Raw genomic sequence first — 18429 nt, forward strand, 5'->3', positions numbered from 1 at the left:
GCAGTAGCAGGCTAACACAAGGGCATTTATTACCAGAGGTTCTTCTGTTGTTTCTATTACATCAGAGCCACCCCGAATCACTCAAATCTCTGGATCCAGCAAGGCCAGCTGCCTGAGGCCTTGTCTACACTAGCAGATGTAAAGCGCCGGGAGTAAAAGCGCCCCTCAGAGACAGCAGTAGGCAGAGCACTGCTGCGTGTTCACACTGTCGGCTGCCAGTGCAACGGCATGGCCATGCTTGCGACACTTGCAGCGGCATTCAGAGAGGTGCACTCTGGGCAGCTATCCCACAAAGCACCTCTTCCCCTTCTGCTGCTGAGGCTTGTGGGAAGGAGGAGGGGGGTGCCAGTCATCCTGGGTCCAGTCCCAATGCCCCGTCATTCATCTCTTTGCATCCCAGCAGTCCATTCGCATCCTTCTGCATTTGGTGCCATCTTTTAACAGTTTTTGTACTGTGCGCTCTGTCTTCCCGGTCTACTGGAATGGATCCCAAACTGTTGAGGAATATGCTAATGGGTCTCACCAGCATGTCACGAATGGCAATACAATTAATCCTTAAACTACAAAGTGAGGATGAGGAGTCTGACGATGATGTCAAAACGTGTAGTAGAAATGACACGAGTTTGCTTGTGGCATTCACAGATGTGTTGACCACCATGTAATGCCACTTTTGGGCTCGGGAAACAAGCACCAAGTGGTGGGATCACATCATCATGCAAGTCTGGGATGACGAGCAGAGGCTGCAGAACTTTCATATGAGGATACGAACTTTCATGGGACTGTGTGCTGAGCTCTCCCCCCCCCCTGCGGCGCAAGGACACAAGACTGAGAGCTGTCCAGATGGTGGAGAAGCGTATGGCAATTGCAGTCTGGAAGCTCTCTACTCCAGATAGCTACCGATAGGTCACTAACCAGTTCAGAGTGGGCAAGTTGACGAGTGGACTCGTGTTGATGGTAGTTTTCAGGGCCATTAATCGCATCTGTCAAGGTTCCTTCCCCACTCTAAACTCTAGGGTACAGATGTGGGGACCTTCGTGAAAACCTCCTAAGCTTACTTTTACCAGCTTAGGTTAAAAACTCCCCAAGGTACAAACTATTTTACCTTTTGCCCTTGGACTTTCGCTGCCACCACCAAATGTCTAACCGGTTTTATTTTATTAGGAAAGAGCCCGTTTGGAAACATCTTCCCCCCAAAAATCCTCATCAAAACCTTGCACCCCCCTTCCTGGGGAAGGTTTGATAAAAATCCTCACCAATTTGCATAGGTGAACACAGACCCAAACCCTTGGATCTTAAGAACAATGAAAAAGCATTCAGTTTCTTAAAAGAAGAATTTTAATAGAAGAAAAAGTAAAAAGAATCACCTCTGTAAAATCAGGATGGTAAATACCTTACAGGGTAATTCGATTCAAAACATAGAGAATCCCTCTAGGCAAAACCTTAAGATACAAAAAGACACAAAACAGGAATATCCATTCCATTCAGCACAGCTTATGTTCTCAGCCATTTAAAGAAATCATAATCTAACACATATCTAGCTAGATTACTTACTAAGTTCTAAGACTCCATTCCTGTTCTGTCCCTGGCAAAAGCATCACACAGACAGACACAGACACTTTGTTTCTCCCCCCATCCAGCTTTGAAAGTATCTTGTCTCCTTGTTGTGGTTCAAATACAAGACAGACAAAACTTTTAGCAAGCAAGCGAGCTGGTCTGCCAACGGCTGGTCTGCCTGTCAGCTTTTCCACACTCTCCTTTTATTCTGCCCCCCATCCTGCGCATTACATACTCCAACAGATAAAAGGAATACACTGGCTTTGTTTAATATACTTATTTACCCATTTCTATCTACCGCATTCCTTGCTTTCGGGCCTTGAGCCCAGTCCTGGGAGGCTTCCCACAGTTCATGTCCTTCGGGCGCGATTCCAAGGCTCATGCCCTTGGGAGGGGCCGTGTGTGCACTACTCCTACACAACACTCAGGGTGTGCCCTGAATGTTGCCAAGTGCATGAACCTTGCATGAATCCTTCATCCCCTCCTTTTTTGTTTATTTGTGCTCAGCCAACTCATGGTAGCCATCAATTTGCTTTTGCAAGCCAATTAACTCCCGGACAGACAAGGTCATAACTCGTGGAGCCTGCCAGAGCGGGTCTCGACAAAGCCTTTACAAGAGGGAATACATTGTACACAGTAACAGCAAAAAATAAGCCCCAAAAGGTAAAGTGTAGTTGGCCGGGCCCCAATTAGCCATGCTAGAGTACTGGGAAGAGAGGTTCGCGTAAGCAGCGAGCATCGTTTCATTCCTTATTTCCTCAGGGTGATGACATACTGGAATGAGGCACGTACCTAACAATTCTTCAGCTGCTACAAAATCAAATAAACAAAAGTGGGTAACATTTGCTATTGAAGCCAATCTTTCCCACAGGTTATATGTCATTCGGGCCCGTAATTACAGAATTAGCAGTGATCTGGGCGAGAATTGCCACAAACAAAGTCTCAGGAGTCTCTGGCTGTTGGTTTGCTGCCAGTCTTTGTTGAGCCGCAGCGACCAATGCTTTCACTGCTCCCCATGTCACGGGCTGGCTTGAGCCGCTACGTCTCCTCCGTCTCCGTCCCACCATTGTCGACCCGGGAGGCACCGCGTTCTCCTCCAAGGTCAGCTGAAACTCCAGTATGGGGTTCGACAGCCCCTGGTGCCACGCCATGCTGTTTCAGTGCCGGTCGCACACACCGGGCCGGAACCCACAACGGTCCTGCAGGGAGAAACACAGCGGCATATCCCCGACCCCAAGTAATTAAAGGTACTGGGCCCAACCATTGCGGATCGGGCAGCTGACGGTAATAGACACGCAGTCTTTCCAGTACCTCGGACTTATGAAAATGCCGATCCGCGGGGGTCTGCTGATCTGTATTCAGTGTTAAATTATTTAAAGTAAACAAAAGGACATGCAATTGTTGCTGAATGTCTCCTAAGGTTCGGAGACGCAGCTCCCCTTGTTTTAATTGTTTGTCAAGCAAGGTTTTTAGCGTGCGATTTGCACGTTCAACAATAGCTTGGCCTGTGGAATTATAAGGGATCCCGTGTTTGAGACGGACATCCCATTGGGCACAAAAGGTGGAGAGGGCTGTGGAGCAATAGGCTGGGGCATTATCCGTTTTTATCTGGCTCGGGCGACCCATAATAGCAAAACAGGCTAGCAAATGGTGAATAACTTTGGGAGTGGCTTCCCCACGCTGTGGGGTCGCCCAGAGAAAGCCTGAATAGGTATCAATGGAGACATGAAGAAATGAATAGGGGCGGAATTGTGGCACGTGAGTGACATCCATTTGCCACAACTGATTCGCTGCGGTACCTCTGGGGTTAACGGCATAAGAAAAGGTAGGGGCAGCAGCGGCACGGTGGGGGCAGGAACGAACAATAGAACGTGCATGATCAGCAGGAATGTGAAACTTTCGGGCCAAAACAGAAGCAGACTGATGAAAAAAGGAATGGCTTTCGATGGGGTCAGAAAAAAGGGAATTTACCTGACCATGTAATGAGCGATCTGCGCGCGCATTGCCCTCAGTGAGCAGGCCAGGCAGAGGGGTATGACTGCGAATATGAGCAACAAAATAAGGGAAATTACAAGTGGTAAGAAGATACTGTAAGGACAAAAACAGGCGGAGGAGGTCCGCATCGATCTGAGGGGTAATGAGGGCAAGGGGTAAATGATCGATTACCTGATAAACATAATGCGTGTCCACAATCAAATTAAAGGAACAAGCAGCAAAAAATTGAAAGGCCAAAATAGCAGCAGCTAATTCCAAGGACTAGTGGAGCTCTCCAAGCGCTGTGCATGCAAATATTGTTATAGAAGTGAATGAAGCGCTTTCAGCTTTTCTAGGGGGAGGGGCCACTCGTCAATCCATACGGGCTCTAAGGATTGCCATACCAATGGGAATGCGGATGGCAAGGTGGGTGGGGGAGGGTTTTGGGCCATTATATGTTAATATCAAGGGTGGTGTCCAGCTTTACAAGTAAGTCACGGCCCCAAATATTGAGGTGGACAGGGAACACAAAAGGGCGGATAGTAGCAAGGGCACGGCCTCCTGGTTTAGAGACCGTGACCCAAGACAAACTTTGGTGCCCGGGTTTACTACCCCCGATCCCCCACAACTCTGTAGAAGGAACTGTTGGCCAATTGACCGGCCAGTCCTGATCACGAATCACCGTAACATCAGCTCCAGTGTCCACCAGCCCTGTAAAAGGAAAATTATTTAAAAGAAGTCTTAACTGAGGTTTCGAGGGGCGGATCGACATTGTTAGAGCAACAAGTGGAGAGGACGTGTTGTGAGACGGCAATTGAGACAACGTCGATCCAAAGCCGCCCCCGCCCCAGGTCCGTTCCTCTGCGGCTGGTACCTGATAGGGGACTAAAATCAGCTGTGCAATTGACCGTCCACCCGGGAGCGACTGCAGAAGATGGGTCCACACCTGAACCTTAATAATGCCGGTGTAATCGGCGTCAATGACCCCTGGGATGACAAAAAAACCCTGTTTCCCAGCGTGTGAGCGAGGGAGAACCAGACCCACAAACCCAGCAGGGAGAGGTCCTGTCACCTGTGTAGGTATGGCGCAAACCTCCCCCGGCAACTGAAAATCAGCGTCCTCCTGCATAATCAAATCAAGCCCTGCACTTCCGGCAGTCGCCGCCCTCATGGAGTCTATGGATCTTAAGGCAGAGGAACAGTTGTCTGAGTGAGAAACACCCCCGTTTGGTCCTGGGTTCGGGGGGGACCCGTCGCTCGGTTTCCCGACCCGCTACGACACTGATTAGCCCAGTGATAGCCCTTCCGACACTTGGGGCACTTCTTTGAGGGGCGGGCAGGCGCCGTCGATGAGCGGCACTCCCGCTGAAAGTGACCCTCCTTACCACAGCGGTAACAACGCTTCCCCTCCTTCCCGCTTTTCAGCAGGGTGGCGGCCAGAACCCCAGCTTTATGTGCTTGTGTGCCGATGTTTTGGCACGCCCGCAGCATGTCCGACAGCTCTAGAATTCCAGGGGCTTGTGCAGCCTGGAGAGCACGGCGGCAATCCTCGTTCGCATTTTCAACCGCCATTTTTAACAGAATCTCCTGAGCTGCCGCAGGGTTCTCCACCTGTCGGAGGATAGCCTCCTGCAATCTGTTGGTAAAATCCAGAAAGGACTCTGATGCACCCTGACGGATACTGGCAAAGCTTTTGGTAGGCCTGCCTGAATCCGGGACCTTCCGAAAGGCATGCTGGGCGCAGGCGGAAATAATGGGGAAGACGGCCTGAGGGAGTTGAGACTGCATCTGAATGGTAGCAAACTGGCCCTCCCCTGCTCACTGCTCATAAGTGACACCTTGCTCTCTGTATACCTGGGCTTGGCGTTCCGCCATCTGCCGATACTCACTAAGCCAAATAACATACTGACTGGGCGTCAGCATCATGCACAACAGCGCCTTCCAATCTTCAGGGACCTGGGAGTACCCAGTACCTAGCCCTTCAATGAGACCACGTACATACGTGCTAGTCAGGCCAAACTCGCGAATCGCTTTCTTTACCTCTCGGATCACCGAGTAAGGCAAACTGACCCAGTTTGCTAGCTGGTTGCCCCGGCCATCATCCTGCCAGGTCACCGGGCAAACTGAGACCAGATCAGCCAACTTCTCTGCTGTAATATCTGAGCGAGTCTTTGCTGCGTGAACCATTTGTTGCACCAGCGAAAGCCCCTGAGCAGACGCAGATGACCCCCCGGGGGGCCCCGGAGCATGGGGCCCCACGGGGGGTCGATGACCACTCACCGGCTCCAGAGGGGAAGACAAGGGAGGCGGCAGTAACGGAGGCCCTGGGGGCGAAGCAGGAGGGGGGATGGCTGCAGGAGCGGATGGGGGTGGCGAGACCGGCAGCCCCTCTATTGGCGCGGGAGAGGGCCTTTCCGAGGTGACACGCTGTATCGCGTCGCGGCAGAGGTGCCAGGCATGTAAAGCCTGCACGGGCGCCCGAGGCTCTTTGTGCAATGTCTGGCCCAACCGCTCCCAGTCTGCTAGCTTAAGGGTCCCGGCATCAGGGTACCACGGGCATTGGGCACTCACCTCCTGTAGCAGGAGAGTGAGATCTCGAGTTGAGCAATCATGCTGAGCCTTACGCAGCAAATACTGTAGCTCATTGCGGTGTTGCACTTGCAAAGCAGAGAGGGAGCTTCCCATACTTACCACGATGAAAAATACTCACCGGGATCCGCGAAGCGGATGAGTGACGCGTCTGAAACCCTTGCCGGGCGAGGTGAGTGCTGAGGGCCCCACATTGGGTGCCAGCTGTTGTGGTTCAAATACAAGACAGACAAAACTTTTAGCAAGCAAGCGAGCTGGTCTGCCAACGGCTGGTCTGCCTGTCAGCTTTTCCACACACTCCTTTTATTCTGCCCCCCATCCTGCGCATTACATACTCCAACAGATAAAAGGAATACACTGGCTTTGTTTAATATACTTATTTACCAATTTCTATCTACCGCATTCCTTGCTTTCGGGCCTTGAGCCCAGTCCTGGGAGGCTTCCCACGGTTCATGTCCTTCGGGCGAGATTCCAAGGCTCATGCCCTTGGGAGGGGCCGTGTGTGCACTGCTCCTACACAACACTCAGGGTGTGCCCTGAATGTTGCCAAGTGCATGAACCTTGCATGAATCCTTCATCTCCTCATTCGTCATTGTGGTCAGGTGCCAGCGAGGTTATCCTAGCTTCTTAACCCTTTACAGGTGAAAGGGTTTTTCCTCTGGCCAGGAGGGATTTTAAAGGTGTTTACCCTTCCCTTTATATTTACGACACTTGCTAATAGATATTAGCGGAGAAAACACACCCAGTCAGCCAGTGAATTCTGTTAAGCAAGAGAAATCAGGGTTTGATATTTCAGGACAAGGAGGAAAGAGAGACCTTAATTTTGCAAAGGGAAACTACAGGATAACCCGAAAATGCCAAAATCCCACTGGTATTGAGCCAAAGGTGTAGAATAACAAACATGATTGTAGATGGACACTTGCAAAAATGAATTTGTTGTTATTGCTAATGGTAATTTTTGTAAGAAATGTGTTGCTATTACCAAGAACTATAAAAATGTACAATGTGCCTAATCTTTTGGAAAATCCCTTGAACATGTTAAGAGTGATACATAAGAACACACTTTATGTTAAAAGGCTTTGTAATACTGATGTTTCACAGTTAGTGACTGTAAACAGGCTTGGCACTTTGCACAGGAGAAAAGACATTCCAAACCTAATGTGCTATATGAAAAGGGAAACAAAGGCATGCTACCATACTACTTTTCAAATGCCAAGATTCCTGTACTATGGACAACATCAATATCTACATAGCTACAGACAGGGCCGGCTCTACCTTTTTTGCCGTCTCAAGCGGGGTAGCAGAGAAAAAAATCAAGAAGCTGCCGCTGAAGTGCCGCCGAAGAAGCTGCCGCCGAGGGAAAGAAGAAAAAAAAGGGGCCAGAGTGCCTCCCCTTCAGATTGGCCGCCCCAGGCACCTGCTTCCTTAGCTGGTGCCTAGAGCTGGCCCTGGCTATAGATAGCTAATATTATGCCAATATTTAAATAGGGCTCTAGAGGTGATCCTGACAATTACAGACAAGTAAGTCTAATGTCAGTACTGGGCAAATTAGTTGAAACAATAGTAAAGAATAAAATTGTCAGACACATAGAAGAACATAAATTCTTGGGCAAAAGTCAACGTGGTTTCTGTAAAGGGAGATCATGTCTTCCTAATCTATTAGAGTTCTTTGAAGGGGTCAACAAACATGTGGACAAGGGGGATCCAGTGAACATAGTGTACTTAGATTTCCAGAAAGCCTTTCATAGAATATCAGGGTTGGAAGGGACCTCAGGAGGTCATCTAGTCCAACCCCCTGCTCAAAGCAGGACCAATCCCCAACTAAATCATCCCAGCCAGGGCTTTGTCAAGCCTGACCTTAAAAACCTCTAAGGATGGAGATTCCACCACCTTCCTAGGTAACCCCTTCCAGTGCTTCACCACCCTCCTAGTGAAAAAGTTTTTCCTAATATCCAACCTAAACCTCCCCCACTGAAACTTGAGACCATTGCTCCTTGTTCTGTCATCTGCTACCACTGAGAACAGTCTAGATCCATCCTCTTTGGAACCCCCTTTCAGGTAGTTGAAAGCAGCTATCAAATCCCCCCTCATTCTTCTCTTCCGCAGACTAAACAATCCTAGTTCCCTCAGCCTCTCCTCATAAGTCACGTGTTCCAGTCCCCTAATCATTTTTGTTACCCTCCGCTGAACACTTTCCAATTTTTCCACATCCTTCTTGTAGTGTGGGGCCCAAAACTGGACACAGTACTCCAGATGAGGCCTCACCAATGTCAAATAGAGGGGAACGATCACGTCCCTCGATCTGCTGGCAATGTCCCTACTTATACAGCCCAAATGCCGTTAGATTTCTTGGCAACAAGGGCACACTGTTGACTCATATCCAGCTCCTCATCCATTGTAGCCCCTAGGTCCTTTTCTGCAGAACTGCTGCCTAGCCATTCGGTCCCTAGTCTGTAGCAGTGCATGGGATTCTTCCATCCTAAGTGCAGAACTCTGCACTTGTCCTTGTTGAACCTCATCAGATTTCTTTTGGCCCAATCCTCCAATTTGTCTAGGTCCCTCTGTATCCTATCCCTACCCTCCAGCGTATCTACCACTTCTCCCAGTTTAGTGTCATCTGCAAACTTGCTGAGGGTGAAGTCCACACCATCCTCCAGATCATTAATGAAGATATTGAACAAAACCGGCCCCAGGACCAACCCTTGGGGCACTCCACTTGATACCGGCTGCCAACTAGACATGGAGCCATTGATCACTGCCCATTGAGCCTGACGATCTAGCCAGCTTTCTATCCACCTTATAGTCCATTCATCCAGCCCATACTTCTTTAACTTGCTGGCAAGAATACTGTGGGAGACCGTATCAAAAGCTTTGCTAAAGTCAAGGAATAGCACATCCACTGCTTTCCCCTCATCCACAGAGCCAGTTATCTCATCATAGAAGGCAATTAGATTAGTGAGGCATGACTTGCCCTTGGTGAATCCATGCTGACTGTTCCTGATCACTTTCCTCTCCTCTAAGGTCCCTCACCAAAGGCTCTTATGTAAATTAAGTTGCCATGGGATAAGAGGGAAGCTCCTTTCATGGACTGAGAACTGGTTAAAAGACAGGGAACAAAGGGTAGGAATAAATGGTCAGTTTTCAGAATGGAGAGGGGTAACTAGTGGTGTTCCCCAAGGGTCAGTCCTAGGACCAATCCTATTCAACTTATTCATAAATGATCTGGAGAAAGGGGTAAACAGTGAGGTGGCAAAGTTTGCAGATGATACTAAACTGCTCAAGATAGTTAAGACCAAAGCAGACTGTGAAGAACTTCAAAAAGATCTCACAAAACTAAGTGATTGGGCAACAAAATGGCAAATGAAATTTAATGTGGATAAATGTAAAGTAATGCACATTGGAAAAAATAACCCCAACTATACATACAATATGATGGGGGCTAATTTAGCTACAACTAATCAGGAAAAAGATCTTGGAGTCACCGTGGATAGTTCTCTGAAGACGTCCACGCAGTGTGCAGCGGCAGTCAAGAAAGCAAACAGGATTTTAGGAATCATTAAAAAGGGATAGAGAATAAGACGGAGAATATCTTATTGCCCTCATACAAATCCATGGTACGCCCACATTTTGAATACTGTGTACAGATGTGGTCTCCTCATCTCAAAATGATACACTGGCATTAGAAAAGGTTCAGAGAAGGGCAGCTAAAATGATTGGGGTTTGGAATAGGTCCCGTATGAGGAGAGATTAAAGAGGCTAGGACTTTTCATCTTGGAAAAGAGGAGACTAAGGTGGGATATGATAGAGGTATATAAAATCATGAGTGGTGTGGAGAAAGTGAATAAGGAAAAGTTATTTACTTGTTCCCATAATATAAGAACTAGGGGCCACCAAATGAAATCAATGGGCAGCAGGTTTAAAACAAATGAAAGGAAGTTCTTCACACAGCGTACAGTCAACCTGTGGAACTCCTTGCCTGAGGAGGTTGTGAAGGCTAGGGCTACAACAGGGTTTAAAAGAGAACTGGATAAATTCATGGAGGCTAAGTCCATTAATGGCTATTAGCCAGGATGGGTAAGGAATGGTGTCCCTAGCCTCTGTTTGTCAGAGGGTGGAGATGGATGGCAGGAGAGAGATCACTTGATCATTACCTGTTAAGTTTACTCCCTCTGAAGCACCTGGCATTGGCCACTGTCGGTAGATGGGATACTGGGCTGGATGGACCTTTGGTCCAGCTCAGTATGGCCATCCTTATGTTTTTATGTTCTTATGGTCTTCAATAATCCAACCACACCAACATTTTCAGAGCACATTGATGGCACACTGTCCGTAGCCAAAGATATGAGTTTGTTCTATGCACTCTTCCAGTCCTTGAAATACTTCACGTCCCGTTGTGGTACCCTTCAGTGGCATTAAGTCTAGCAATTCTTCAGTTATATTCAAATTGCAATCCACACCTCTAATGAACATTGCACACTGTGCGGTATCTGATACATCTGTACTCTCCTCAAGAGCAACTGAAAATTTTCAAAGTCTTTTGCCATTTGAATCAATTGTTTTTGCACATTATCTGCTAAATCCGTTATCCAGCAGGCAACTGTATTGGCAGACAAGGATATGCCTTCAAAAACTTTCTTCCTATCAGGACATAAAATTTCAGGGCTGGCCTTCATCAGACATTCTTTTACGAATAGGCCTTCTGTAAAAGGTCGCAATGATTTAGCTATTATTTAGCTTATCACAAAACTTGCTCTTACTGAATCTTCGCTAGACTTGTTAATCCCCGAAAAGAAATTTCTTCGCTTGGCATATGTTGCTTTATGTTGCTGAACGTTTTCCTCTCGGATTTTTCCAGTGAATGCATCATGCATTTTTCATGGTGCATTGTGTCGTAGTGCCGACGCACGTTATACTCCTTGAGAACAGCCATCGTTTGCCGGCAAATAAGGCATTGAATTTTATCTTTTACCTCTGTGAAAAAATATAAATTCTCCCATTTATCTTGGAAAACTCTCTTTTCTTCCATGAGTGTTCTTTTTTCAACGAAGTCATTTCCAAGCAGTTTTAATAAAATATATACACTCAGTAATGCACCTCACTCAAAGGAGAAAACACGCACTTATTTAGATTTACTTCTGTTAAAGCCCCCGCCCCTGCCCTGGGCTGCGCCCCCACTCCACTCCTGCTCCGCCTCTTCCCACCCCCTCCCTGTCCCCATTTCAATCCCTTCCTCAAAGTTCCCACCCCAACTCTGCCCCCTCCCTGCCCCAATTCCAACCCCTTCCCCAAATCCCCACCTCTTCTCCCCCTCCTCCCCTGTGCGCATGGCTTCCCACTCCTCCCTGCTCCCTCCTGGAAACCGCTAAGCTGCCAAACAGCTGTTTGGTGGTGGGAACTGCCTGGAGGTAAGTAGAGGAGCGGGGAGCAGCACACAGGGGGGCAGGGAGGGGAGGCGGGGAGCTTAGCGGCCACAGAAAATAACTCGCAGGGGGCGGGGGTGAGGGGAGTTTGGCAACCACAGGAAGTAACTTGGGAGGGACGGGAGGGTGCGGGGAGCTTGGCGGGCCACAGGGAAGAGCTCCAAGGGCCGCATGTTTGAGACCCCTGAGCTATTCCATCCCCTTTCTTTCCATTCCACCTACCAACCCTCCTCCCCCGTCCCTCTTCAGGGACCCATCTCATGAGCACCTGTTACAGCAGGAAATACACCATCTTCTGCAGTTAGGTGTTGTGGAACCAGTACCAGTTTAGCACAGGGGTCGGGGGCTTCTACTCACATTACTTCCTCACTCCGAAGAAAACAGGTGGATGGGGGCCCATTCTGGACCTATGCAAACTCAACAAGTTCATGAGAACACAGTGCTTCAAGATGGTAACCCTAGCAACCATAATTCCGGCACTGGAGAAAGGAGATTGGCTCTCGGCCCTCGAGTTACAGGACGCTTATTTTCACATCAATAACCACCTGGTGCACAGAGATTCCTATGATTCGCTCTTGGCAACCTACATTATCAATACAAGGTAGTTCCCTTCAGCCTCTCTACGGCTTCAAGGGCTTTTTCTGTAAGTAAGTACTGACCGTGGTAGCAGCACATCTTCCCAAGCAGGTTTCCCAAACTTGAGCCCTGCCCCTTCCTTTCCAGTGGTAAGTTTCAGGAAGTCCCAGGTAATGTTCAGTATCAGGTGACAAGACCACCTGACTCTAGTATCACAGAGTCCATGAGTCAGTAGGGGTATGGAGCATGCTCAGGAAGGCCAAGTCTTTTCACAGTCCATTCCATTGTCCTCGCTGATGGGCCACCCGCCCTGTCTGGCTTTTCAGTGTTGTACCAGAAGTGTTAGCAGGGGGCATCACCCAAAGTAGCATAGTCAAAATATAGAGACATAGTCAATATTCCTACCTTCAGATACAGAAATGATAAAGGCATGCAAACTGGATATTCACATTCAGTAAATTACAACCTTTCTAATGTTATAAAGACCCATCTCGGTTAAAATAAAATAAAATACATCTTGGTTACATCATTCATATCATAAGCATATTTTCATAAAGAATATGGAGTGAAACATCACAGGCCGATCTTACAAGAGGAGACTGGAAGAGGCTGGCTTGTTTAGCCTAGCAGAACAAAGGCGGAGGGGGATCTGACAGCTCTCTATAAATACATATGGGGTTAACATTAGGGAGAGGGAAGAGCCACTGAAGCTGAAGGACAATATTGGCACAAGAACACATGGAGATAACCTGGCCATGAATAAATTTAGTCTGAAAAAGAGAAGGGTTCTAACCATCAAAGAAGCGAGGTTCTAGAACAGCCTCCCAATAGGAGGAATGGGGGCAAACACTCTGATTAGTATTAAGATACAGTTAGGTATGTTTACGAAAGGGATTATATGACAGGGTTGCCTTCAGGACTTGATGGCCCAGGAGGTGCCTTCCAGTCCAATGTCTTATGTTCTACAACTTTAGAGTTCACTTATCTATTTGGTCCAAAAATAGCCTAAACCTCTCAACTTTCTGCACACTCTGCAAGGCCAATCAATTTTCAGGGAATCTGGGGGAAGCGTGTGAGGTCTGTGGGTCGGTATTGCTCCTTCCTATTGGCACGAGCAGTTAGACAATATCTTGAATTTTGCAGGATGGTTCAATTAGGTGGAGAATCTGATGGAATGAGTCTCTGATGCAATTCTGTTTATTAACACAGAATATACACAAAGTCCTTTCCCCCTAAACAAAGTAGGGCTAAACAACAGGGGACAGCTTCTTTGACCACTATTCCAAGTCTGCCTTTCCAGCGCTCTGTCTACAAAGCTGTTTCTCTTGGGCTTTCTCCCACCTCCATGCTGTCAGTGCTTCTCTTGTCTCCCAGTCCAGGCGCGGGGTCTAGCTGCCCCAGCTTTTGGCCCCAGCCCTGCCCGCCCCACATCAAGAGCCGGGCAGGCTTGTCCATTTCAATGGACAAGACAATCCAGTTGGGACTGGAGGTTAGGGGAATGAGCAGCTGCCCAGGCCCTCTCGCCTCCCTGTTCCCCACCAGGAGCAGGCGAGGGAAGCCGCCCAAAGACTAGACTGCATGAAAACCCTGGGCAGGGTCTGGGCCATGTGGACACAAATACAAGGGCTAGGATTAATTGGTGGAGCGGTGTGTGTCTCTGGGACAGTGGGAGAAGCAGTCAGAAGCAAGCAGAAAATCTGAAGGCAGCAGGGCCAGCGTTAGACTCGCTGGGGCCCAGAGCAGGAACTAAGGAGTGGGCCCCACCCCATCTGCATTACCTGCTCACACACTGGATTTCTGCAGTTTCTGAAGCCGAAGCCTGAGCCCCGTGGGCGGCAGGTATCGAAGGCACAGGAAGGCTAAGCCTGCCCAAACTGCCTGTGTGGCCCTGCCTGGCCCATTCAATTTTCACCCAGGCAGAGCCCTCCCCCTTCCCTTCCCCCCAAAGCCCCACTCCCAGACAGGGACCAGTGTGGAGCCCGGCCAGGGAGCCTGGGCAGCTGAGGGGAACCACGGTAGACCCTCCACCTGCCCGTGGTGCAGCGGGCCTGAGCAGGCCCTGGCCCATGTCCCTGCTCCCTGGCCATCCTGAGCAGGAGAAGGGAGCACGGCTCCCCACCGCAGCCTGCATGGCTCTCCCCAGCCTGGCTCCTGCCTGGGAGAGGGCCTCGGAGCTACAGCCTCGCCATGGTAAGAGCTGGGCGGGCAGCTGTGAGGAGCTGTGGAGTCACAGACCCTCCTCCGGCCCTGGGTGGGGAGTCTGGGGGGCAGGGAGGAGGCCTGGAGCACCATGGGCAGGTAGAGGGTCCACCGTGGCTCTCCACAGCTGCCTGCCTGGCTCTTATCATGGCCAGGTTGTGGCTCTGAATCCATCCCACCCCGGCCGGAGTCAGGTTGGGGCGACCTGTGCGGGCAGCTGTGCGGAGCCTGGGTCCCTCCACCCACCCGGGATGGGCACTCAAGTGGCCCGCGGGAGTGGGTGCCCCAGGGCAGAAGGGTTGGGCCGGCCAGGGGCTAGCCTCCCCAAGCCCCCGGGTCACCCACCATCCATGCTGAGTCCTGCTGCCTGGGGCTGAAGCCTGAGCCCGAGCCCTGCTGTGCAGGGCCCAGGCAATTGCAGAAAACTAGGGGGCAGGGGGCGGTAGCCCACTGGGAGCCCAGGAGCCTATGTGGCAGCCAGGCTTCCGGAAAGGAGCTGCAGCGAAGCTGAGAGACCTGGCTCTCAGCTCCCCACACTGCCCCCTTAGATTGGTGGAAGCGCTCCTGGTGAGGACACGCACCGTTCAATCCAAGGATGGTAATGTGGACATCATCCACCACAGGAATTAATGTGGTGGCTGTAAGCTGATCTAACATAGGTCGACTTATCTTTGTAGTGTAGACATAGCGTAATTTTAATCATCAAAGGGCCTCCCAGCGAGAGGAGTCTCTCACATGAGGCAGTCACGCTCCATGGCTACAGCTCAGAAGCAGAGCCAACTTGTGATCTCCATGATATTGTTGTGGTTTAAACTTTATATCCCTGGTCTCTCTCTGGGTTCCTGAAGTGCAGGGGCTGCAGCATACTCACAAAGAAGATACTGTTGGCTGCCTGACCAGGCTAGAAAGCATGACAGAGCAATGTTCCCCCTGTGCATCGGGGTCTGTGCAAGCCCCAGGCACCGCTTACAACCCACTAAGTTCTATTCTGAGGTCTGAAGTGGTCCTCTGCCCAGGAAGCATAACTCCAAATCTAACCATGCATCCTTCCAAAAACACTAGAAGGGGCAGAGTAATAAACCAATCTGGAGTTTGAAGCCCAAGCTATATTACACAGCTATTCCACAACAAAAGTAAGAAACTGCTCAATATATATCATGTCTTCTAAACACCCTGTCCAGTCACCTTCAGGCTTTCCAAAAACCAGTCTCTTCAGGCAGGACATACATGAGACATACATGTGGCAGGACAGAAATAATACATGTTAAGGAAAATGGATTTGTTCTGATGAATTTAGCCATGATTTTCATAGAATAACATGGACTGTGCCAGACTGGATTCGTGCCGAGGTCTTTCTAGCCCAGTCTCCTGTCTCTGACAGTGCCCAGCATGGGATCCTGCAGAGGAAGGTGTAAGAACTCGTAGTAGCAGATGGGAGGCAGGAAGCAGGAAGTTTAATGTCTCTCCTAAAGGTTTGTCTTATTTATGTGTAAGCAGTGTCAGGATGAGCTCCACCCTGACATCTGGTGGTGAGGTGTGGCAAGCTGTGGAAAAGAACTTCAGGGGCTGATCTCATTTGCATAGGCACATCCACCCCGCCTAGAATGAGGCCATAGCTGCCCAAATGGTCACTTTGGCTGCTGTGGGATCCCCAGTGTCTCTGTTATTGGGGCAGAAAGAATAAATTGTTATTACCCTGATTATGGGAACTGTGCTTGGAACTGTACTTGGCCTTTTGTTATGATGGAGGGACTCACTATCAACTAAGTAGCACTCGCTAGGCAAGGGTCATGGGTTCCAAAACTGTGTGAATAGAGAGAGGCTGGGGACAAGTATTAATACTTGGTGACATGGGCTACTTGGTGAGGGCCTTACATGCTAATTGCACTTCCTCCTCTCTCCACTGTGGAATATCAGAGCTAATTTTGATTTCATTAGAAGTCTAGTTACAGGCTGCTGAGCTCACTTTGGGCTAATAGTGCACCAGCACTGAGGCTCCCCTACTACAAGCTGAATTCACCTAAGAGCTGAAATCACTGAGCATTGTGTTAAGTAGTGGGGGAGCCTGAAGATATACCGTGGAACAGTTTGCAGGACGGCTGGAGTGCCTTGTGGACAGGCTGGTGGAGGTGTTGGTGGGACGGCGGGAGCTGCTTGTGGGTCGTGGAGCGGAGCTGAGTGAAGGAGTTCGTGGGGCGGCTGGCGGAGCGGAGCGAAGGCCTATGGAGCTGTGGGACGGTCAGCTTCAGATCATGTAAGGTGCCTCTTACCCCCGTCCCAGCTCCACCCAGGGTGGGAGGTAAAGCTCCGCAGATAAACTTTCGAACTCTGGGGCTGCCCTGACCAGGGACAGAGACTTTTGGGTCATTGGACTTTTGGGACTTTGGGTGATTTGGGGTTGCTGGACTCAAGAACCAAAGGGAAAGGGGCATGCCCCAATTTGCTTGGGGTGGGTTTTTTGCTCATGGGTTGTGTTATGAATCCTGTTGGTGGTGTTTCCCCAACATAATGCCACATTGTTTCTCTCTGATATTAAAAGGCTTTTTGCTACACTCAGACTATGTGCTTGCGAGAGGGGAAGTATTGCCTCTTGGAGGCGCCCAGCGGGGGTGGTATATATTTGTCCCAGGTCACTGGGTGGGGGCTCGAGCCGGTTTGCATTGTGTTATTGGAATGGATCCCCTAGATATTGAACCCAGCCCTTGTTGCTGCCAACTCTGACGGGCAGAAGGGTTACAGTTTAATAGATCAGGTAATTTTACATTCAAAAGCCCAGGCTTTGATATACTTAGATATTTTTTCTTATGTATCCAGTACATTTAAGGTAGTTTGATTTAATTTATAAAAAATTAAAATGCTGCTTTTGTGTCTTTTGAATTGAATTTTAATTTCAGTCCAAGTAGAGCTTGACACAAATCACAAGTAAAAAAATAATAATATAGTCCATAAAAAATCACCATTTTCTAACATATACAAAATGTAAACATTAAGAATCTGGATAAATGTAAACTAAGCTATATTATAGGTTAAAGCAATGTGTGTAGATATAGTGTATCTTCCTGGTTTATGAAAAAGAAGTACCAAATTTAGGGTGGAGGCTATATTTACATGCAAGTCTACATGTTTTAATTGTTACCAACCAATGAGAACCAACCTTTCTTGAGGGGGAAAAAAAGAAAGTAGAAAAGCAAAGCAAGGTTAAAATTTGTTATTTAATACAAGATTAAAATTGGTGATTTAAATAGCTTAGACTTAAATTCTTCCACTCTGATCTGGGGAGGTAGAATTCGTTGTTTTAGAGAGGGAAAGGGAGAGGGGAGGTGTGAGAGGGAGGATGGGGGGGATGAAGAGTTTGTGTGGAAAGGGAGGTAGCGGTGAGGGGGACCTGACTGTGTGGTGAGGGGGTGAGGAGTAGGGGAGCATATGTGTGTGTGTGTGGAGGAGGTGATGGGGAGGGGAGTGTGTGATGACTGAAGGTGATGGAAGTGGCAATTTTCTGTACTATTTTTATGAACTATCATATGAGTCTGTGCCAACCCTCTCGTTATCACTGCCTGTTGGGGAGAAGAATTGATTTTCTCCATGGGACATGGGAGATCAGGGCTAGGTATTCCAGACATAGCACCACTAGGAGTGTCTGGGCTAAAATCACCACATTCGAATGGAAACCTCAATGACTGAAGCTAACTCGCAAAGAGAATGACTTCCCCACACCTCTCTGCAGGGAAGCAGGGCAATGCCCCAAGCTGGAGAAAAAGAAAGAACATGTCAGGAGGCTGCAAGTTAAAGTGCATTTGTAGCATGGATTAGCATACCCACGTTAGCTCTAATCTACCCAGCATGGGTAGCAATATCAGCGTGGACAATGCTGGCACAGGCTTCAGCATGGGCTCATAACCCGAGTTCTGTGTCATGGAAAGACTGCGGCATTGAAGATCTGCCAGAGCTTTTCCCTGCTCCCCCGGCCCTCTGCCAGAGGCTTTCCCCACTGCTGGAGCCTTTCCCTGTGACAGAGGAAGATGACAGCAGCAGGGAGGCAGCGGGACAGTACACTGCAAAAACTAACAGGGGAGTCAGGAGGCATGGTTTGGATGAGTAGAGAGCGTGTAGGGCAGGG

This window comes from Chelonia mydas, chromosome 6 (genome assembly GCF_015237465.2).
Source record: "Chelonia mydas isolate rCheMyd1 chromosome 6, rCheMyd1.pri.v2, whole genome shotgun sequence".
Classification (NCBI taxonomy): domain Eukaryota; kingdom Metazoa; phylum Chordata; order Testudines; family Cheloniidae; genus Chelonia; species Chelonia mydas.